Consider the following 25,885-nt stretch of genomic DNA (forward strand, 5'->3'; position numbering starts at 1 on the left):
AGTGTATGCTATGAAATTACCCATCAATGTTTTGGAAATGAAGCAAAGCAAAACTGCCGTATACGCAGGCGCATACCATTGACAGAGAAGCCGGGCAGGCAGGCTAGTCAGTGATAAAGCAATACATTTAATATGGTCATAAATGGTGACATTAAGAAGAAGCCAGTCCATTGTCCATACCACACACATGCACGCACATAGACACACGGGAACATGACAAATTGTGAAAGTGAAAGTTTTCTTTCTAAATTCTTGTCCAATGGCAAGTGTAAGTCAAGAATCTAAAACTCCTGCGATTTGAAATTTGAACATGTCGCAAAGTGTCGATGAGACAAAGCACAGTGGAGAGCGAATTCATATTTCTTGTTGTGGAATATTAGCACAATTTAAAACTTGTTGTGGATGCGGCTTTTGCGCCTTTACTAAAACATCCTTGTGGTACTTCTTGGCCATTAAAAACATTGAGAATTTCAAGTTCAAATATCAGCAATAACAGAGGCGGAGATGGAATATTCAATTAATTAGTGAAATAAATATTTGCTTGGCAGTGTACCTGCAATCAAATCCTTGAACTCTTTTCTGAATTATTAAAGTTAAGTTGAACTTAGTAAAACAAAATTATCTTTCATGTAAAGATACACCTTTTCAATTCGAATCACTTAACTATAAAGGCGGGTATTAAGTTCGAGCTTAGCCGTTAAAATAAAAAAATCAGTAAAAAGGAATAAAATTATACCTCTTTGTTGAAAATGTTTTTGTAACTGGATGAAAATATGAGAATTTTAGCGAACTTAATACCACTTTAAGGTGGGAACTATGTTCGGTTTTCGAGTTGAAAATCACTTTATTTTCGCGATTACGTTTCCTGAAATAATCAAAATTATAAATGAAAACAAACATATTCCTGTAAAGTCTTGCGGAAGTCTAGAGGAAAAAGACACTGCAGATCAATTGAGTTAATTTATCTGCTTTATATAGAATGGTTTTAATAAAGTAACCGCGAAAATTTCAACGCGAAAAGCGAACACAATACTGACCTTTAAGGATAAAACGACTTTATTGAAAAGTTTATCTACTTTTGGACAAGGAAAAGGTCTTTTATCTAAGCACCTTCCTTTCTAAGGACAAGAAATCTCACACGAAATCACGACAATGTTTTTTTTTTTTTAATTTTTTATCTTTTTTCGAAATTGAATTTAAAGAAATCGTTCATATGTCAAGACAGCACATGGATGGTTCACATAAACTACCTTATATAGGAGTAGATATAAGATATATAAGTAAGCCATTGCATGGGAATGGGTCAAAATATCGGCAGATTACATTGATGAAGCTTGTAACTCAGAGCAGGAATCAAAAGGTGGTACCAACAAGAAGAAGTGAATGGCAACTATATGTGGAGAAGGCCCCTAATGTGAGTATCCTGCGTTAGTAAACTACTTTTAAGTTTTTATACCCTCCACCATAGGATGGGGGGTATATTAACTTTGTCATTCCGTTTGTAACACATTGAAATATTGCCTATAAAGTATATATATTTTGGGTCGTGGTGAAATTCTGAGTCGATCTAAGAATGTCCGTCCGTCCGTCTGTTGAAATCACGCTAACTTCCGAACGAAACAAGCTATCGACTTGAAACTTGGCACAAGTAGTTGTTATTAATGGGCCATATCGGACCACTTTTACGTATAGCCCCCATATAAACCGATCCCCAGATTTGGCTTGCGGAGCCTCTAAGAGAAGCAAATTGTATCCGATCTGGCTGAAATTTGGTACATAATATTAGTATATGGTCTTTAACAAACATGCAAAAATTGGTCCACATCGGTCCATAATTATAAAGAGCCCCCATATAAACCGATCCCCAGATTTGGCTTGCGGAGCCTCTAAGAGAAGCAAATTTCATCGGATCCGGCTGATGCAACCATGCAAAAATTGGTCCACATCTGTCCATAATTATATATAGCCCCCATATAAACCGATCCCCAGATTTGGCTTGCGGAGCCTCAAAGAGAAGCAAATGTCATCCGATCCGGCTGATGCAACCATGCAAAAATTGGTCCACATCTGTCCATAATTATATATAGCCCCCATATAAACCGATCCCCAGATTTGGCTTGCGGAGCCTCTAAGAGAAGCAAATTTCATCGGATCCGGCTGAAATTTGGTACATGGTGTAAGTAAAGGGTGATTCTTTTGAGGTTAGGATTTTCATGCATTAGTATTTGACAGATCACGTGGGATTTCAGACATGGTGTCAAAGAGAAAGATGCTCAGTATGCTTTGACATTTCATCATGAATAGACGAACGATCTGCCACAACGTCGAATTTTCAGTGAATGGGCCCTAGAAAAGTTGGCAGAAAATCCGCTTTTTTATCGACAAATTTTGTTCAGCGATGAGGCTCATTTCTGGTTGAATGGCTACGTAAATAAGCAAAATTGACGCATTTGGAGTGAAGAGCAACCAGAAGCCGTTCAAGAACTGCCCATGCATCCCGAAAAATGCACTGTTTGGTGTGGTTTGTACGCTGGTGGAATCATTGGACCGTATTTTTTCAAAGATGCTGTTGGACGCAACGTTACGGTGAATGGCGATCGCTATCGTTCGATGCTAACAAACTTTTTGTTGCCAAAAATGGAAGAACTGAACTTGGTTGACATGTGGTTTCAACAAGATGGCGCTACATGCCACACAGCTCGCGATTCTATGGCCATTTTGAGGGAAAACTTCGGAGAACAATTCATCTCAAGAAATGGACCGGTAAGTTGGCCACCAAGATCATGCGATTTGACGCCTTTAGACTATTTTTTGTGGGGCTACGTCAAGTCTAAAGTCTACAGAAATAAGCCAGCAACTATTCCAGCTTTGGAAGACAACATTTCCGAAGAAATTCGGGCTATTCCGGCCGAAATGCTCGAAAAAGTTGCCCAAAATTGGACTTTCCGAATGGACCACCTAAGACGCAGCCGCGGTCAACATTTAAATGAAATTATCTTCAAAAAGTAAATGTCATGGACCAATCTAACGTTTCAAATAAAGAACCGATGAGATTTTGCAAATTTTATGCGTTTTTTTTTTAAAAAAGTTATCAAGATCTTAACAAATCACCCTTTATATGGTCTCTAACAACTGTGCGAAAATTGGTCCACATCGGTCCATAATTATATATAGCCCCCATATAAACCGTTCCCCAGATTTGATCTCCCAGCCTCTTGGAGAAGCAAAATTCATCCGATCCGGTTGAAATTTGGAACGTGGTGTTAGTATATGGCCACTAATAACCATGCCAAAATTGTTCCATATCTGTCTATAGTTATATATAGCCGATCCCCAATCACACAAAAATTGGTCATAATCATGGCTGCCACTCGAGCCAAAAATAATCTACCAAAATTTTATTTCTGTAGAAAATTTAGTCAAAATTTTTTTTCTATAGAAAATTTTGTAAAAATTTTATTTCTATAGAAAATTTTGTCCAAATTTTACTTCTATAGAAAATGTTGTCAAAGTTTTATTTCTATAGAAAATTTTGTCCAAATTTTACTTCTATAGAAAATGTTGTCGAAATTTTGTCAAACTTAATTATATACGTATTTAATCGGCCTTTTTTAGTTTAATATATACCACGTATGGACTACCTTGCAATTTAGAAGACGGTGTTAGGAAGTTTTAAGATACCTTGCCATCGGCAAGTGCTACCGCAACCCAAGTAATTCGATTGTGGATAACAGTCTTCAGTATAAGTTTCTACGCAATTCATGGTGGAGGGTACATAAGCTTCAGCCTGGCCGAACTTACGGCCGTATATACTTGTTCATTCTCCATTATGCTAAATACAAACAGTTAAGTTGGTTTAGTTTAGCCTAACATATTTGTTTTATAATTGCATTTAGTAAAATAAAGGCTAATTTCAAAACATAACTTGATTTCGCTTTAGGTAATCATTTCCTATATTGTCCTAGCAACGACGTCATTAGCTATGAATTCTACCTTTTGTTTTGTTAAAAAAAAGTGATCTGCAACTTTCCGCCAAGTTTTGAAATTTTCTTTCATTACAGAAAGAATCCTACTACTTTATTCAATGATCGGGGATATGATACCAGTATAATTTCTATTTTTGGTTTGTTTTTGATCCACTGTAGACGATGCTGATCTCGTCTGTTAGTGGCTGTATGGCAACATTAGTTATGGCTAAATTGTCCATTTATGTCAAATTCATTCAGTGTTCGGATTTTAAACATAAATGACTAATTATGGAGGAACTAAAAGTTACAGACTCCTTTTTTGTCTATAGAGACCAAGCAACGTTATGGGTATCTCCCATGAACCAGTATTGTAACTATTGTGTATTGCGATGTGATGTTTTTTTTCATAATGTTTAGATGTTGTTTTCTATTTCATAGTATTGTACTGTCTATTGGTAACAACTATAATCTATTTGATAACATTTTATAATCTATTTGATAAAATTGGAAGAACACAAGGTGTTGCTAAATAAAAAGGATGAAATAGCGAGTGAAAATTTATGGTTTCAAGCCAGATGTATATTAGAAAATTTCAAGCATAAATGATGCATTTTTCGCAATGATATGGGACCTCATTGAGGTAGTTGAGTCTGAACGGTGCATCAGGGTACGAGTGAAATCACTCATAGAAGCTTTAGAATACTCATAAATATCAGCGGCACTGAGAGAAAATTAGCCACCACTGCATATGTTTGGTATTTGAAAATTTCAAACAGATAGGATGAAATTTGCTCCTTCAGAATGCTGAAGAAGTCAAATTTTGGGATCGTCTTATATAGGGGTTATATATAATTATGGATATGAATCAATTTTTGTATGGTATGTAGAGAGCATATAATGACAACATGTAACACAATTCAATCGGTTCTGATGAAATTTGGTCTTACAAAAGGCTCTAGAAACCAATGGATCCAGGGAATCTTAGGAATGTGGTCCGATATGGTCCGTATTGGGGGCTATATACAATTATTATTAACAACTACTTGTGCCGAATTTCAGGTTGATAGCTTGTTTCGTTCGGAAGTGGGCGTCAATAGACCGGCGGATCGACTCTGAACTTTACCATTTATCATTGGCGTATCCTGTCTAATATATCGTAATAATACAAAGTGGACATTTGTAGATAGGTTTTCAAATTATGGGGGAGTGTGCTATTATTTTTCTAGAGAGCCTAAGCCCTCCCGTCAGACGCCTTTCTACGCATATGACCACGATCCAGGTTAGGTTAGGTTAGGTGGCAGCCCGATGTATCGGGCTCACTTAGACTATTCAGTCCATTGTGATACCACATTGGTGAACTTCTATCTTATCACTGAGTACTGCCCGATTCCATGTTAAGCTCAATGACAAGGGACCTCCTTTTTATAGCCGAGTCCGAACGTCGTCCACATTGCAGTGGATCACGATCCACAATATATGCCTTTTATAGTTCGGGATTAGAGAACAATGACAAATATTAATTATCGAAAATCACGTTATTCAAAATATTCCCCATTAAGATCTATACACGTTTGCATGCGTTTGAACCAATTGTCAAAGCATTTTTGTCACTCTGAGGGATCTCCAAAACATGCTTTCTGAACGGTGTAGAAAAACTTCGACCTCTCATTTTATTTTTGCATACGGGAATAAAGGTTAGGTTAGGTTGGGTACAGTGGCAGCCCCATATTCTCTCTTATCACTGAGTGCTGCCCGATTCTATGTTAAGCTCAATGACAAGGGACCTCCTTTTTATACCCGAGTCGGAATGGAGTTCCGCATTGCTTTTAAACACTCAGAAATGCCACCAGAAGCACTGAGGTGGGATAATCCACCGCTGAAAAACTTTTTGGTGTTTGGTCGAAACTGGGTTTGAACCCACGACCCTGTGTATGAAAGGCGGGCCTGCTAACCATTGCACCACGTTGGAATAAAAAGAAGTCATTTGGTGCCAAGTCAGGACTATACGACGGGTGACACATCAAATCGAGGTTTTGAGTGCTCAAAAATTCGGAGCTTCATCGCCAAAAATATAATTAAGTTCATCGATGCACTGTTGTTGTGTTAATCCACGTCGACAGTTGTTAACGATTAAATACATCTATTTGGTCGCGATGAATCTTGTAAGTTGCTGTAACAGGTTGGCTGATAAGTCCCCGGTCTGATGGCGTCGCTACTGTTTAATGGTGGAAGCAAAAACTTGGCTTGATAGGGAGTTTCCGGACTCTGCCCCAGGGAAATCAACAATAATTGATTGATAGCAAAATTCAAGCGTGGTGCAATGAGCACGGAGGACGGTGAACGCAGTGGACGCCCGAAAGAGGTGGTTACCGACGAAAACATAAAAAAATCCACAAAATGATTTTGAATGACCGTAAAATGAAGTTGATCAAGATATCAGAGGCCTTAAAGATATCAAAGGAACGTGTTGGTCATATCATTCATCAATATTTGGATATGCGGAAGCTCTGTGCAAAATGGGTGCCGCGCGAGCTCACATTTGACCAAAAACAACAAAGTGTTGATGATTCTGAGCGGTGTTTGCAGCTGTTAACTCGTAATACACCCTAGTTTTTCCGTCGATATGTGACAATGGATGAAACATGGCTCCATCACCACATTCATGAGTCAATTCGACAGTCGGCTGAGTGGACAGCGACCGGTGAACCGTCTCCGAAGCGTGGAAAGACTCAAAAGTTAGCTGGCAAAGTAATGGCCTCTGTTTTTTGGGATGCGCATGGAATAATTTTTATCGATTATCTTGAGAAGGGAAAAACCATCAACAGTGACTATTATATGGCGGTATTGGAGCGTTCACCCAGAGAAGGAATATGATCACCTCAAACATGTTTTAAGAGCAAAATGTTATTTTTGGGTGGTGACCATGTAACATGGTTTTCGCAACCATGTTATTTTCTCGGAAATCATGTATCTGATTTCGGCAAGCAGGTTATATTTGACGAGAAAATAATATTTTAGTGACAAACATGTTACATGGTCACCATACAAAAATAACATTTTGCTCTTGAAACATGGTTGAGGTGATCATATTCCTTCTCTGCGTGTTTGAAGCAAAATCGCGAAATCGCGGCAAAACGGCCCCATATGAAGAAGAAAAAAGTGTTGTTCCACCAAGACAACGCACCGTGCCACAAGTCATTGAGAACGATGGCAAAAATTCATGAATTGGGCTTCGACTTGCTTTCCCACCCACCGTATTCACCAGGTCTGGCCCCAGCGACTTTTTCTTGTTCTCAGACCTCAGAAGGATGCTCGCAGGGAAAAAAATTTGACTGCAATGAAGAGGTGATCGCCGAATCTGAGGCCTATTTTGAGGCAAAACCGAAGGAGTACTAACAAAATGGTATAAAAAAATTGGAAGGTCGTTATAATCGTTGTATCGCTCTTGAAGGGCTAAAGAATGGGTATTTCTTTTAAGTCGGATTTATTAAGTTTATCGACTTTTGGACAAGGAAAAAAAATATCGGAGAAATGTGTCTTCTATGCTTAGTAAAATTTGCATTCGTTTTTTAAGGACATGAACATTATTTTTTTGAGAAAAAAGTTTGCAATTAAGTTTTGTGAGAAAAAAGTTTGCAATTAAGTTTTAACAAATACATCCCTAGTGTGACCGTACCCTAACTCATACACCCTAGAAAGCATGTGAGTATTTCCCAAAGAAAATACCTACAAACCCACTAGCATGACTAAATTGTAATACTGGACATATATCATATTCAAAGTCATACTAGTAAAGTTGTTTAATACTCGACACAAAATCTATAAGAGGCATTATCATGAACTGAAGTAGGTGTGTGTTTGAAGGCAAACATGCAACAATCGCAAATGGTGATAAAGACAAAAACTATCTACAAACACCCGCAATTTCGCCATTTCTAAGAAATCAAATGAAAATAAATGTTCCGATCCATGGGATATTCGATATTAAGCACAACACCATCCAATTGCATTGTCATCTAATGGAGGACCTGGACGAGGATGGAAATGGAAGGAGATTGATTTACTGGAAATGGATGGATGGAGCATAACCAATCACCAGATTTGATGTTAGTCATACGTAAGGCTAACACATAAATGATCACAACGACAATGATGATGGTGATGATCCACCACTCTACAATAATACATTTAGATTTGTGTATGTATGCGTTTTAGTTTTGTAGTCTCGTTATTGGTGTATGTGTTTCCAGATGTGATACCAGATTTGTATGGTGGTCAAATATAAGAAACAGAAGGTGGCGACTCTCTAGTTAAGTAAATGTTTTCACTGAAACTGGTAATTATTTCTCCTTTTAAGTTATGTGGTCTGCCGGTGGATGGATCGATCGAACTATCGATCGATTCATAAGTTCGTCCGTATCTATTCCTGTGTCGTTTGCCAATTGCAGCCATGTTGCACATGGGTAGGGATGTCAGCATTGGTTTTGATGTTTACTAAGTTGAGGTATTGCATTTACATCAAAATATCAGCGTTCATTCCATGCAGAGTTGCCGAGATGAAGAGTTACCAAGAGGAAATTCATATTACGCGATTTAAATCTGCAGGTATTTTGGGCCCATTTCCGTTATGAATGGTTTTCTTCAGCTTATCCATACTGGCATGCCTTGTTGGTCTTACCAGAGAAGGATAAGTTAAGTTAACTTAACTTAACCAGAGTAGGATGATTAACCATTTTTGTCGGCGGCGGCAGCTGATACTAAATTTTTGCCAACGTTGACGACGGGTAACTATTCTTTATTGAGGTTATCCAAAAGATTATGAAATTAATTTTACAGCCAGTCATATAACCCAATTTACATTTTATTCATATCGGCTGAGCAGTATTTGCCAGAAAATAAAACAATAGATCTGAACATTTTTCAGATTTAAATAATTTTGTTAATTTACAACTAAATTTGAGTCGAGATGGGCCAATTGTCTTAAACTATTCAGCGGCGGTTAAAAATGGCTACGAGACTAGACGATTCCATTATCAGCTTCTTTCCTTACTCTCTAAAACGGCACAAATATAAAAGTCCCTCGAATTGGTGTTTTAAGGTTGGAAACAAAAATAGATTGAACCAGACCAAATCAGTGGAATACGATGGATGGGAAAGAAGTTTGAAACCAATTTCCGACAATTATAATATGGTGGGGTTGAAGGATTGAGCCATTGCGTTATCATTGTGATAACACACCACAGTTTCTTCGTCAAATGGAAATATTTTCCATTAATATAGCGCTAAATCATTTTGCTCTTCTCCAAGTAGTCGATGGGAATTATACTTTTCGCAGTGATAGCGATTACATTGAGTGAACTGTAACCAGAAACAAACTCAAAAAGTGAGTGAGTGAAAGCCAATATAACTATTAGTTCATGGAATTATTATGTTTGGAGAAAGTTTCCTTTACTCTAAAAATTGTTCCTTAGGTTAGTTAAATGAACTAAAAAACGAGAAAAAATGTACACAGGTTAGGTCGAAAACCTATGTTGTTAGCACCTACACCCTCAAAAAAATCGCTTCTTTAACATATGTTCCAAACATATTTTGCAGGAGGCACATATATTATTGGATACTGCCGAAACATTAATATGTTTGTTTTATGTGAACATATTATATGTTTGGAAGAATTTTGAGCCAAAAATATTATATTCTTGGAAGAATTTTTCCCAAACACGATTGTGCTCATTCCCTAACATACTCGTAATTTTCACTTCCACGAAATTTATTAGTTCTTGGCACCTTTTTCTGTAATACAAATAATGTTGAAGAAATTATTCACTTTTTTAAATTTTACCTTTCGCCTGCACCGAGAATCGAACCGAGGACCATACAGTTTGTAAGCCAACACACTACCCACTGGGCTACGTAGCTGTTATAGTCACCATTAGATAATTGTCGTTATAAGTTACATTTATATAGCATAGTTTGCAGCGCCCACGAGCCCATGCAAACATAACATTATTTAACAGAAACATACATTTGTTTGCCACGTGGAGCAGTGGTTAGCATGTCTGCCTTATATGCAAAGGGTCGTGGGTTCAATCCCTGCTCCGACCGAAAACTTTTTTTTTATTTACACATGTATATTTATACTATATTAAATTTTTATAATGAAACTTCGAAATGTGGGTTATTAAAGATTTATAGTCAGTAACAGTGCTTGATATAAACGAAATTGACTAATTTTTGGGTAAAATATTATTTTTTATTGCAAAAATAACAATTTTGTAACAAAAAACTGTTTTTGGTACAAGACTTTAAAATTTGGAAGGAATTCAAAAACTCTAACAAAAGAAGAACGTGGAGTCGAGTATAAACATACATAAATAATTTTATAATATAAACATACATTTATTTAGGCGTGAACAGTTTTTTACTAGCATTTAACACCATCGCTCTAAAATGCCTTTTATTTTTCTTTAACAATTAATTTTAAACTTTTTAAATTGTTTTAGCTGTAAAACTCGAACTTAATGCCCGATTTTATATTTGATGGTGTCCGTCAACTCCTCGTGGACTACTTATTAATAAAGAGGAACTAAACTTTGTTTTTATACATTTACTGTGTAATTTTTCACTATTTCACTATTTCAAGGCGAAAACATATGCTGATTGTTTTTCAAATGTCTATTCTCTTGGTTCCGAATGTCTATTCTCTTTATTCAAATTAAATAATACTTAGACTTTAGCATATCAATTTTTTGGCCTTATCATAAAACAGTTTTCCGAAACAACATACAAGCGGTTTCACAGAAATTGGTCTCTTTTGATTCTTTTGCTGAGTTATGTTGATAGCTTTCGACAACTCTCCCGGTTTCCATCTCTATTTCTTTCTCTATACTCTCTCTGTCGCTTTGAATAAAATATCACAACATATGTATGTTTAGTCGAAATTTGTAAATTTATATATGTTTGCATTCACACATATGATTTTTATGAAACATTCATGCCCCAAACATAATATATTCTAACATATTAACATAGATGTCCCAAACATTTAGTGTTAGTTTAGGAACATTACATGTTCGCACTTAAATATATTGTGTTTTAAAATTGTGCCCGAAACACATTTTGTTTATATCGGAACATATGAAAAACATATTTTTCTAATAGTGTATATTATCTGTTTATTTTCATAATTCATTATGATTGTAAATATATAAATAAATAAATAAATAAATTAATGTACACAAATTTAGCAAAAAGATTTACTAAATTTGTATTTCTCACAAAATAGTTCATTATTTCTTTACATTTGTAAATTTTGACAAAAATGCGTCCATCATGAACTTCGTATGTCACTAAAGACATTCTTGCATTTTTTATTCCAATTTTTTCCTTCAAACTACAAAATTTTCTTTAACAAGTGAAAAAAAAAATAATTGTGTCTAATAAATTTTCTTGCATTAGTCGATTTTTGTGATGTCAGCGTTTATAATACTGTTTAGTTAAAAATTTTCTAAAAATATAAATATTTTCTAAAATTAACCAAAAGTTTTCTTCCTGGTGGGAAGAAAATAATAATCGAGAATTGAGGACAGCGCAGGGGCACTGCGCCCAGAGAAGGAATATGATCACCTCAAACATGTTTCAAGAGCACCATGCTACTTTTTCACAGCGACCATGTAGCATGTTTGCCGCAAAAATATTCTTTTCTCGTCAAACATAACATGCTTTCCGAAATCAGATACATAATTTCTGAGTTAAGAACATGATTTTGACAAACATGCTACATGTTTTCCGTGAAAAAGTAACATTTTGCTCTTGGAACATGGTTGGGGTGATCATATTCCTGTGTGTGGTATCATCAATGGCTGATACCACGCAACCAAACATTCTATTAAGAATATAAGGAAAAACCTATTGTCTATACTACTACATACTTCATATGCCATCTCTATTGCTTTATAGTCATGATGTTTCGTTTTCATTCATTTCCAAGGAAATACAGATATAAATATAGCGAGAAAAAGTTATTGCGTATTTGTTGTTCGGTTTGTCAACCATTTAAACGTTTGCATTTGTTCATAACCTCCCCGTCCGTATGTTGTCCACATACATTTGTTTCTGTTTCAAAAAAAAAAAAAAAAAAAAAAAACAGTAAAATCAATCAATGATTTTTATGAATGAAAATAACGGCAGAGATTTCATATTTAAACAAGTTTGTTGCTTAAGTCTTTTGTTTGTTTACAAAACTCCACACTTTGAGTGTCACTTAAGTTTTGTAGATCTCTGTTAGTTTTATATTAACATTGTGTACATATTACCGCTTCCCCAAATGTTTGCTATTGCTGTTGTTGATACAAAGCTTCTTTCAGTGTGTGTTTGTGGATTTGTATGTTTTGCCGCTTTTATTTGGAATTGCATTTAGCACTACTATGCAATGTAATGTTGCCACTCGATGGAATTGTTTGCGGCATGAGTTTGGATTGGGTCATTTTAATTTATAATATTGGAAAAATCACTTAAAATTAAAATTCAAAGTATTGAAGCTAATAGGTGAACAAAACAGTGAAGCCACGAGGAAGACAAATTTTTGGTTAAGTTTAGAAAATTTATATTATTTTTAGAAAATTTTAATTAAACAGTATTACAAACGCTGACATCACGCCCATATCACAAAAATAAGTAAATATTTCTCTACAAATTCAAGAAAATTTATTAGAAATAATTAGTTTTTTTTCACTTGTTAAAGATAATTTTGTAGTTTGTAGGAAAAGATTGGAGTTCAAAATTGCAAAAAAAAAAGTCCTTAGTGGCATACGAAGTTCAAAATTGGCGAATTTGTAGTAAAATTAACAAATTTAAAGAAATAATGAACTATTTTATGAGAAGTACGAATTTAGAAAATCTTTATGCTTCATTTGTGTATAATTCTTCCCGTTTTTTAGTTAATTTAACTAACGTACACAAAAACTTATTAGAGTAAAGGAAACTTTCCCCAAACATAATAATCCATGAACTAAAACAAAGATAAATTGACTTTAGTGAAATAAAGGCTTCACTTTTTTTGAGTGCGCCACAATATAATTTGAAAATTGGTCTCAAGTTCTCTAATTGACATAAAATTTGGAGGGGATTTTGGGATGGTCTTTAGGCCTGGCCTTGATTTTATTAGTGTTTATAATGTGACGTCTGGAACCATTATTCCTGTTTGTTTTTATATAGAAGTGTGGGTTATTAAATACATGTGTATTTAATAACCCACATTTACATTTGTCATTAGATCTATATACACTAAAAAAAATATTTACGTGATATTAAAGATTAAGCAACCTAGATTTTAGGATGCGAAATTTACAAAATATTAAAGGCAAATTTCTTTAAAATAATGAAAATTTAATTAAAACATCTTTGCTTTATAATCTTTTCTTTAAAATTTTTTTTCATTAAATTTTTTTGAACTAAGGCTAATTTTCCTTAAAGTAAAGATACACATTTTTGTTTTAAAGAAATTGTCCTTAAATTAACTAAAATATTAAAACTTTAGATTTAAGATACAAACGCTTCAAATATAGATTTTTTATTTATTAAGTCTATAGATACAAAATCCTTACAAACAAAGATAAATCTACTGGATTAAGTGCAAAATAATATTTCTCTTCAGAACAACAACTGAGGAGCCACCGTGGTGCAATGGTTAGCATGCCCGCCTTGCATACGCAGGGTTCGATTCCTGCTTCGACCGAACACAAAAAACAAAGTTTTTCAGCGGTAGATTATCCCACCTCAGAATGCTGGTGACATTTCCGTGGGTTTCAAAACTTCTCTAAGTGGTTTCACTGCAATGTGGAACGCCGTTCGGACTCGGCTATAAAAAGGAGGTCCCTTGTCATTGAGCTTAACATGGAGTCGGGCAGCACTCAGTGATAAGAGAGAAGTTCACCAATGTGGTATCACAATGGACTGAATAGTCTAAGTGACCCTGATACATCGGGCTGCCACCTAACCTAACCTTGTACGTGAGTACATTTATTAATAAACCGTGAAAAGAGAATGAAAATTTGATAAATGAGATTTGTATCCTAAATTTAATTTTATTGGTCCTAGATTTAAATACAGAAAGGTTGCTAACATTTTTTTTATTTAAAAGAAGCCGCACCTTTGGCTCGGAATCAATAGTCAAAATCTTTGGATCCAAAATGCCGTCCAAGCAAGAAGAGCAGCGTATCAAAATTTTGCTCGCTCATCGCGAAAATCCGAGCTACTCGCACGTAAAGCTGGCAAAATCGCTAAAAGTTGCCAAATCAACCGTTACAAATGTAATTAAAGTGTTTGGGGAACGACAGCCAGGAAGTCTGGATCGGTGGGAATTCGAAAACCGGAAGCCGCTGAGACGACAAAGAGAGTTGTCGGTAGTTTCAAGCGAAACCCTAACCTTTCTCTCCGAGATGCCGCAAATAAGCTGGGTGTATCGTCTACAACCGTGCATCGAGCCAAAAACGAGCCGGACTATCGACTTACAAGAAGGTAGTGACTCCAAATCGCGATGAAAAACCAAATACGACGGCCAAAGCGCGATCCCGGAGGCTGTACACGACGATGCTGACGAAGTTTGACTGCGTGGTAATGGACGACGAAACCTACGTCAAAGCCGACTACAAGCAGCTTCCGCGACAGGAGTTTTATACGGCAAAAGGAAGGGGAAAGGTAGCAGATATTTTCAAGCACATAAAACTGTCAAAGTTCGCAAAGAAATATCTGGTTTGGCAAGCCATCTGTACCTGTGGCTTGAAAAGCAGCATTTTCATAGCTTCCGGGACTGTCAACCAAGAAATTTACGTGAAAGAGTGTTTGAATAAACGTCTGCTGCCTTTCCTGAAGAAACACGGTTGTTCCGTACTGTTTTGGCCGGATTTGGCATCTTGCCATTACGGTAAAAAGGTCATGGAGTGGTACGCCGCCAAAAATGTGCAGGTGGTTCCCAAGGACAAGAACCCTCCCAACACGCCAGAGCTCCGCCCAATTGAGAAATACTGGGCTATTGTCAAGCGGAACCTAAAGAAGACCAAAAAAGCTGCTAAGGACGAGCAGCAGTTCAAGGCAAACTGGCTTTCTGCGGCGAAGAAGGTGGACAAGGTGGCAGTACAAAATCTGATGGCAGGTGTCAAGCGTGAGGCCCGGCAATTCGGATTTGGAAAAGCGAAAGCCTAACTGAATATTTTTCCTGAATTTTATACTAATTGAACTTGAAAAAGAAATTTAATTTGATTTTTTAAATTTAACAAGGAAAATGTTGGTATTTTGACCATTTTTGTCGAAATCAGAAAAACATATATATGGGAAAACATATGTTGGTATTTTGACCATTTTTGTCGAAATCAGAAAAACATATATATGGGAGCTATATCTAAATCTAAACCGATGTCAACCATATATATATATATATATATATATATATATATATGGGAGTTATATCTATATATATATATATATTTAGATATAACTCCCATATATATGTTTCTCTGATTTCGACAAAAATGGTCAAAATACCAACATTTTCCTTGTTAAATCGCCACTGCTTAGTCGAAAAGTTGTAAAACTTACTCTAATTTTCGTAAACTTCTAATACATATATATCGAGCGATAAATCATAAATAATCTTTTGCGAAGTTTCCTTAAAATTGCTTCAGATTTAAATGTTTCCCATATTTTTTTTACTAAAATTGTGTTCTACCTTAGTGCATTAGCCAACTTAAATTGTGAGTCTACACTCAAAAAAAAGTGAACTCTCTGTTTCACTAAAGCCATATTAACTTTATATTAGTTCATAGAATCATTATGTTTGGAAAAAGTTTATTTTAGTCAAATAATTTTTTGCGTATGTTAGTTAAATGAACTAAAAAACGGGAAAAAGTTATACACAAATAAAGCATAAAGATTTCCTAATTTCGTATTTCTTACAAAATAGTTCATTATTTCTTTAAATTTGTAAATTTTACCAAAAATGTGTCCATCATGAACTTCGTATGTCACTAAAGACATTCTTGCAATTTTGAACTCCAAGATTTCTCTTAAAACTACAAAATTTTCTTTAACTACTGAAAAAATTTAGTTATGTCTTATAAATTTTCTTGAATTTGTCGAAAAATATTTACTTATTTTTGCCATATCGGAGTGATGCCAGCGCTTGTAATACCGTTTAGTTAAAATTTTCTAAAAAAGTTCCAAATTTTCTAAAATTAATCGAAAGTTATCTTTCCTGATGGGTTCACTGTTTTTTCAGTGTATAGATTTTGTAAACGTCTATCAAATTCTGTCCAAATCGAGTGATATTTAAATGTATGCATTCGGGACAAACCTTTATATATAGCACCCAAATTATTTGACGGATGTGATATGGTATCGAAAATTTAGATCTACAAAGTGGTGCAGGGTATAATATAGTCGGCCCCGCCCGACTTTAGACTTTTCTTACTTGTTTTTTACTAACATTGTGTTCCACCCTAGTTCATTAGCCGACTTAAATTTTGAGTCTATAGATTTTGTAGAAGTCTATCAAATTCTGTCCAGATCCTTTTTATGTAACCCCCAACACATTTGATTTACAAAGTGGTGCAGGGTATAATATAGTCGGCCCCGCCCGACTTTAGACTTTCCTTACTTGTTTTTTTGAGTGTAGCCTATTTAAATCAATCTGGCAACCACATTTATCCATATCACTACTATTATTATTGACATTTAAGTTACCGCAGTAGTTTATGTCGATTGTGTGTATCAAGACAAATCGAGACGAACGGGTATATTATTTGTTTAATGCATTTTTGTCATACATTATCAACACTTTCCTTTTCATAACCAAAATTAGCTCTCATTGAAGACACAAATAGCAAAAGCAAAAAAAAAGACAACCATTGCCCAATTCTTCAGAGCGATGTTGTATTAACGGTCAACTACTTATGGTGATTTTATTTATTTTTTTTTTCATCCCAAAAATTATTTTACTTGTTTTGAATTTTGTAATGGTGCTCATCATAGATCATCAACATCGTTGACAATAATCGAAAAACAATTTGCAACATTTATTCATTAGTTGTGGTGGCATGTCACTAGCCATTAATCAAATTTAGCCAAGGGTGGAGATACTGTAATCGAATAGAGAGCTTTGTATCATGGATTTATGTACATTAGCTATAATAATGCGTATTAATGGATTATGTAGAGAAATTTGATTATGCAATCAATTTATTCTCATAACCGTCGCCGAGTTCATCCTACATAACTAACATACTAAAAACTAATTTGATAATAAGCTGAGTTCAACGATACATGGTAACTAAAGGTTATTAACACCACTTTCAGCAGGGACAATAGAGCAAATATTCTGTTGGATTGATGCTCTGTTTCTGTATACCGAACGAAACCTATCGTTCGTATTCCAAGCGAAAGAAAATTGATTTTGTTTCCTTTAAACACAAGTAACTTCATATTTTGTTGTCGAGTAGCAAACGAACGTATACAATATGTGTCAAGAAAAAAAAACTTTGTTAAAATTTTAATTAATCTCAAGCCAAATTTGAAGATACTCATTTTTTACAATCAATGTATTCTCATACAAACGAAACGAACTTTCAAAAATAGAAAAACCCAAATTAATTCTAATTGGAGTGACTGCCTTTCTCTCGAATGGGTTATCATTCGATATACAGGAACAGGGCGTGAAAGAACAAATATATTCAAATCAGTTTTTCTGGATGAACATTTTCTATTTAAAAATGTCTATTTTTATACCCCCCATAGGGGGGTATATTAATTTTGTCATTCCGTTTGTAACACATCGAAATATTGCTCTAAGACCCCATAAAGTATCCACCTCTTTCGGGCGTCCACTGCGTTCACCGTCCTCCGTGCTCATTTCACCACGCTTGAATTTTGCATACCAGTCAATTATTGTTGATTTCCCTGGGGCAGAGTCCGGAAACTCATTATCAAGTCAAGCTTTTGCTTCCACCGTATTTTTCCCCTTCAGAAAACAGTATTTTACCAAAACACGAAATTCCTTTTTTCCATTTTTTCACAATAACAAAAGTTGCTTCACAAAAGACGCTCTATCTCACAAACTAATTGACTTACAGACGTCAAATTTTGACACGAATCTTTTGAAGGTTGGTACTATATAAAAATAATATGCATTTAATACTAGCGACGCCATCTATGTGCCATACCGGGGACTTATCAGCCAATCTGTTAATTTGCATTCAGAATTATATTTATTCGTGATGGAATTCAGGCTGTGATTGCTTTATATTTGGCCGGAAAACCACAAGTGGTTATTGTTAGCACCCTCCAATATTTAAATGTGAATAAATCTTTTGTTTCTCGTACACGCAAAGAAAACAAAAACGTATGGAAGAAGTGTTCGGTCAAAGCAGGGATTGAACCCACGACTAATCGAATCGAATAATTTTTCTTCTACATTGTTTGTATTACATAAAAATGCGCTAAAAACTAAAAAAACTCATGGAAGCGAGAAAGATGTGAGGGAAGATGCAATTAGCCACAAAACTTTTTTTGAGTCAGTTTTTTACATCTTCTAAAAGTTTTCTACCAAACAAACTTCCTTACAACGAAAACGAAATGGGAAACGATATTTATTTGTCTAATATTTCGTTTGGGAGAAAAGAATATTTTTTCCTAATTACCGTGTTACATGGCGGCCAAAAGTAGACGAAAAGAAACATTAAGAACATTAGAAATTATTTGATATCTGAAGACCAGATTTGATCGAAATCCACGTCGCAGTAGTAGAAAACTTGTTCGTCAGCTGAGCATATCGAGAGAACGGATGCAACACATATTGAAACATGGACTAAACCCATTGAAGTTCTAAAAAGTGCAAGAGTTCACCAATGCCAAGATCTTTTTGTGTTGAACGCGAGCCCTTGATAAGGACTCCTTATCTTAGACGTTCTTTGTCTTCCACATCAAAATCACCCCTTCTAAAACACACAAACGGCCTCTCCATATTGAAACCGAAAGAGATCACTCCGGATAAGCTTTAGGTTAAGTTAGGTTAAAGTGGCAGCCCGATTAAGATTCAGGCTCACTTAGACTATTCAGTCCATTGTGATAAGCTTTGGAGAGTAATCAAATTTAAAAGCAACAAAATCTTTTTTTCCTTTTCTGAGCTCTTAAATTAACGCCAGTAGTTAAGTAAAGCTTTTCTACGCTCTTCCGTTATCAGATTGTTCTTGCTTGTGTCCCAGCCTTCCGTAGCTGTAGTGGACTTTGTTTTATAGAAAATTTATTGCAGGATTATCTTATATTAGACCAGTATGGCAGTTTTCATCCATTAAAAAAAAACAAACTCATTATTTGATAAAGTTATGTTGATTTTTTGCTGAATGCATTTATGTTGCCACAAAATATTTACTGGATTTAAGGGGTTTTATCCCAATTGCTATAATCAAAAAAAGTTTGAAATTTTTGTATTTTGAAAAATTAACAGCAATTCTTGATGACAAATTGGACTCTTAGTTTTGCTTGAGTATAAGTATAGTAAAAGGAATGAATATCATATTTGTATACTTCTTCGTTACAATGTAAGATGGCTTATTTGCCTTGAGGGAATAAAAATAAATGAATGTATTCCTACTCAAATTGGTTACATGTGAATAGTGCTATAGTGAGACGGTCAAATATTTCGATGAATAGATGAAGCGGATGAGTGATGGCTAAAGTAAATGAATGACTGACACTCCAATTGTTGTTAGTGATTGGATGATCACCGCTTCGATTCGTGGATTTATGCATATGGGCTATTGGGTCTTGCTCTAAACGATGGATAGAAGAAAGCCGAAAACAATCTAAAAAAAAATTGCCAAATCTTTAGTCTGACAACTCTCCTGTCTTGTATGCAAAATAGACACCAATGTGAACCGCCACCACTGAAGTTAATTTAAATGGAAATATTTTTTATTAAAAACAAATTGACAAATTGACATTTTTGTTTTCTATTTTATACTTAAAAAAATATTGTAATAATATGAAAAAAAAATATGCAACCCTAATTACACAATATTAATGATAATTTTTTTCGGAATAAAGTAATTTTATATGTAGGAAAGTATATGATCTTTGTGTTGTTCATATTTGTGAACTTCATGTTCTTGTTGTGAAAGTTTTAATAAAATATGACTACGACTACATTTCAAATCATAATAATATCTAAAGAAATATCTAAAGTTAAGACACAATGGCTGTAATATGATCATAATTGTAGAAATCAGTGAGGCATATACGTGAACTATATCTTCGTTTGTCACGATTTTTGTGAATTCAAAAAGTTTCGCCGGACAAAACTCAAATAAAATATGGAGCCCAGAACCAATATTTCCAAAACACAAAAAAAATATTCTTTCCTCCCAAACGAAATTTTAAATAAACATATTTCGTTTCCCATTTGCTCTTCACTGTAAGAAAGTTTGTTTGGAAAAATAGTATATACTTTATGTGATAAACGTTGTAATTTTACAGACTGTAAATGTAGACTAACTAAAAAAAAATGTTGTTTCTGGCTAATTAACATACATCTTCCCTTACATCTTTTTCAGTTCCACGAGGTTTTTTAGATCTTAGCACCTTTTTCCCTAATAAAACATTGTAGAAGAAATTATTTGATTTTATATATTTTTTATACCCTCCACCATAGGATGGGGGTATATTAACTTTGTCATTCCGTTTGTAACACATCGAAATATTGCTCTAAGACCCCATAAAGTATATATATTCTGGGTCGTGGTGAAATTCTGAGTCGATCTTAGCATGTCCGTCCGTCTGTTGAAATCACGCTAACTTCCGAACGAAACAAGCTATCGACTTGAAACTTGGCACAAGTAGTTGTTATTGATGTAGGTAGGATGGTATTGCAAATGGGCCATATCGGTCCACTTTTAGGTATAGCCCCCATATAAACGGACCCCAAAATTTGGCTTGCAAATCCTCTCCGGCTGAAATTTGGTACATGGTGTCAGCATATGATCTCTAACAATCATGCAACAATTGGTCCACATCGATCCATAATTATATATAGCGCCCATATAAACCGATCCCCAGATTTGGCTTGCGGAGCCTCTAAGAGAAGCAAATTTCATCCGATCCGGCTGGTACATGGTACATGGTGTAAGTATATGGTACATGGTGTAAGTATATGGTCTCAAACAACTATGCAAAAATTGGTCCACATCGGTCAATAAATATATATAGCCCCCATATAAACCGATCTCCCGATTTGGCTTGCGGAGCCTCTAAGAGAAGCAAATTTCATCCGATCTGGCTGAAATTTGGTACATGGTATTAGTATATGGTCTCTAATGACCATGCAGAAATTGGTCCATATCGGTCCATAATTATATATAGCCCCCACACCCTCACAAAAAATCGCTTCTGTAACATATACTCCCAAACATATTTTGCTTCAAGCATATACATTTTTGGGTATTGCCCAAACATTTATATGTTTGATCTCTACCAATATATAATATGTTTGAAAGCATATTGGTCTAAACAATATATGTTTGGGTAGTCTAAGTTCCAAACATTTTGTATTTTTGCATCCAAATTCAATAATGTTGTCTTCCAAAAAACAATATGTTATTTTGTGAACATATAATATGTTTGGAAGCATTTTGCACCCAAAAATATTGTATGCTTAAAAAAAATTCTCCCAAACAATATTGTGCTCAAAATTTTATTTATTTATTTATATATTTACAATCATAATGAATTATGAAAATAAACAGGTAATATAGGTGCTAACAACATAGGTTTTCGACCTGAATGCTCAAAATTTTGTTTCTGCCCAATTGTATATTCCCCGACATCTTTCTCACTTCCACGAGATTTTTTAGTTCTTAGCACCTTTTTCTGTAATACAAACATTGTAGAAGAAATTATTCAATTGTATGATTTTTTTTTATTTTAATTTTACCTTTTGCCGGACGGGGATTCGAACAGCGGACCACACAGTTTGTAAGGATCAAAGAAGTAGCTGATCAATTGCCCAAGGAAAAATAACATGTTAATTTTGTAATAACAAGCAACAACCACCAACTTAATTCAATATCGCTCCCTGTTAAATAGCGCTCCAAGCTACTAAACACATATATGTTTATAGGCTATTTCTAAATTAATATATGTTTGCATCCAAGCATATTATATTTACAAACATTTTATGTCCCAAACATAATATGTTCTAACATATTAACATATATGTCCCAAACATGTTATGCTAGTTTATGAACATTATATGCTTGCACTCAAAAATATTGTGTTTAAAAATTTGTGTTCCAAACATATAATGTTTATAGCCAAACATATGAAAAACAGTCTTTTTCAACCGTGCATATAAACCGATCATCAGATTTGACCTCCGGAGCCTCTTGGAAGACCAACATTCATCTGATTCAGTTGAAATTTGGTATGTGGTGTTAGTATATGGTATCCAACAACTATGAAGGAATTGGTTTATATCAGTTCATAATTAAATATAGCCCCCATATAAACCGATACCCAGATTTTACCTCCGGTGCCTTTTGGAGAAGCAAAATTCATCCGATCTGGTTGAAATTTGGTATATGGTGGTAGTATATGATATTTAACAACCATGCCAAAAGTGGTCCATATCAGTCCATAATCATATATAGCCCCCATACAAACCGATCCCGAGATTTGGTTTTGGAGCCTCTTGGAGGAGCAAATTTCATCCGCGTCAGTTGAAATTTGGTACATTGTGCTAGTATATGGCCGTTAACAACCATGCCTAACTAGGTCCATATCGGTCTATATTTATATATAGCCCTCAGATAAATCGATCCCCAATCACACAAAAATGTGTCCATATCAAGTTCAAAATTGTATATAGCCCCCATATAAGCGACCCCCATATTTCAATTCTGGCTCTCTACGTGCCGTGCAAAAGTCCATATCGATTCGTAATTATTTGTAGACTTACCTATTAAAGGTGTGCACGTGAGTAATAGTTTTCTCACGCTCACGCACACTCACGACAGAAAAATCATACTCACGCACGATCACGCACACTCACGAAAAGAAAATTTGTATACACGCACACTCACGCACGAAAACGTCGTGACTCACAAAAAATACCGTGACTCACTAAAAATACCGTGAATCACGAAAAATATCGTGACTCACGAAAAATTTTATGATTAATTTACCTTACCGAAGTGTCTGAAAACATGAGCATTATTGAAATCGAGAGTGTTATTAAACTCTTAACATCTCAGGTGTCACTAGAATTGTAATTGAATCTAACTCTTAAGCGTTTTATGTTTGTGAGCAGGAATATTGTCGTGAGTGTAATTCGTTACTCACACACACTCACGAAGATATTATTTTCGTGACCACGCACACGCACGACATTTTGGTTTGTTAATCACGCTCACGCACACTCACGCTGTTGTCATGAGCGTGACTCACGACTCACGCACGAATCACGAAAATTTTCGTGAGTCACGACAATTTCGTGTCACGTGCACACCTCTATTACCTATACATACATTTTTTGTCTAATATATACCACGTATGGACTAACTCACAATTTAGAAAAGGATGTTAAGAAGTTTTAAGATAACATATATATATATATATATATATATATATATATATATATATATATATATATATATATATATATATATATATATATATATATATATATATATATATATATATATATATATATATATATATATATATATATATATATATATATATATATATATATATATATATATATATATATATATATATATATATATATATATATATATATATATATATATATATATATATATATATATATATATATATATATATATATATATATATATATATATATATATATATATATTTATCTAACTTACTTTTAGTGGGCCACTTTCTTAATTATAAAACTTTTGGAAATGGAAATAATGTAATTTTACGTATATTCGAAAAATGTTCGCAAGTTTTAAAAAAAGAAATCTGAAATACATTCTACTATATTAAATTGTTCAAAATGTATTTTATCAAAGATTTAAAGCCATTTAAAGAACGATGCTTGATATAAACGAAATGGATCGTTTTTTTGGAACAGACAATATTTTTATAGCAAAAAAGAAAAATTGTTTGTAACAAAAAACAAGTATATACGGCCGTAAGTACTAAAGACTGTCATCCACAATCGAATTACTTGGTTGTGGTTACACTTGCTGAGGGAGAGGTATCTTAAAACTTCTTAACACCGTCTTCTCAATTGTAAGTTCGTCCATACGGGGTATATAAGAAACAAAAAAAGACCGATTAAATACGTAAATAATTGAGTTCGACAAAATTTTCTATAGAAATAAAATTTTGACAAAATTTTCTATACAAATAAAATTTTGACAAAATTTTCTATAGTACAAGATTTTGACAAAATTTTCTATAGAAATTATTTTTGGGGATCGGCTATATATAACTATAGACCGATATGGACCAATTTTGGCATGGTTGTTAGCGGCCATATACTGGCGCAATATACCAAATTTCACCACGTACCAAATTTCAACCGGGTCGGATGAATTTGCTCCTCCAATAGCGTCGGAGGGGATCGGTTTAAATGGGGGTTATATATAATTAAGACCGGTGTGGACCAATTTTTGCATGATTGTTAGAGACCATATACTAACACCACGTACCATATTTCAACCGGATCGGGTGAATTTTCCTCTTCCAAGGGGCTCCGGAGGTCAAATCTGGGGATCGGTTTATATGGGGGCTATATATAATTATGGACCGATGTGAACCAATTTTTGCATGGTTGTTAGAGACCATATACTTACACCACGTACCATATTTCAGCCGTATCGGACGAAATTTGCTTCTCTTAGAGGCTACGCAAGCCAAATCTGGAGATCGGTTTATATGGGGGCTATATATAATTATGAACCGATGTGGACCAATTTCTGCATAGTTGTTAGAGACCATATACTAGCACCATGTACCAAATTTCAGCCGGACCGGATGAATTTTGCTTCTCCTAGAGGATCCGCAAGCCAAATCTGGTTTCTATGGGGGCCATACGTAAAAGTGGTCCGATATGGCCCATTTTCAATACCATCCGACCTACATCAATTAAAACTACTTGTGTCAAGTTTCAAGTCGATAGCTTGTTTCGTTCGGAAGTTAGCGTGATTTCAACAGACGGACGGACATGCTTAGTTCGACTCAGAATTTTACCACGACCCACAATATATATACTTTATGGGGTCTTAGAGCAATATTTCGATGTGTTAAAAACGGAATGACAAAGGTTATATACCACCCAGCCTATGGTGGAGGGTATAAAAATTGTTTTCATGGTAAAAGTTTAAAATTTTCGAAAATATTCAAAAAACTCTAACAATAATACAAGTTTATCAAAAGTTTTTTGCTCTTTGCGTGTTTAATCACATTTTTCATAGATATTACATGTTAAAGCAGAATCAGTGTATGGCTATCCACTTTATTTATGCTTTAATATTTAAAATTCTAAATTTTTATGTTTTTTATTGGTGAATATCTCAAAAACTGTCAGCTGGTAAACCTGTGTTGACTCAAGTTTGTTACTTAAGTCTTTTGTTTATTTGACCTATACTAAGTCTACACTAAGTATTGTAGAAAAATGGGAATTTGTAAGCAATTCTTTTTAGAGTTTTTTCGCCACTATATCATACATATTGATGACAATTGCTGTTACTTGTAGGAATGTTGAAGATGTACTATCTATTCAATTTAATGCAAAGAAATAGATTTCTTCAAATAGTTTTAGCTATAGACCAATAGACGGGACATTATAAATGTTTTGATTTTTCATTGTGAAAGTTGCATCGATGAGGGATACACCAATA

The sequence above is a fragment of the Haematobia irritans genome, chromosome 2, assembly GCF_050003625.1.
Source record: "Haematobia irritans isolate KBUSLIRL chromosome 2, ASM5000362v1, whole genome shotgun sequence".
Taxonomy (NCBI): Eukaryota; Metazoa; Arthropoda; class Insecta; order Diptera; family Muscidae; genus Haematobia; species Haematobia irritans.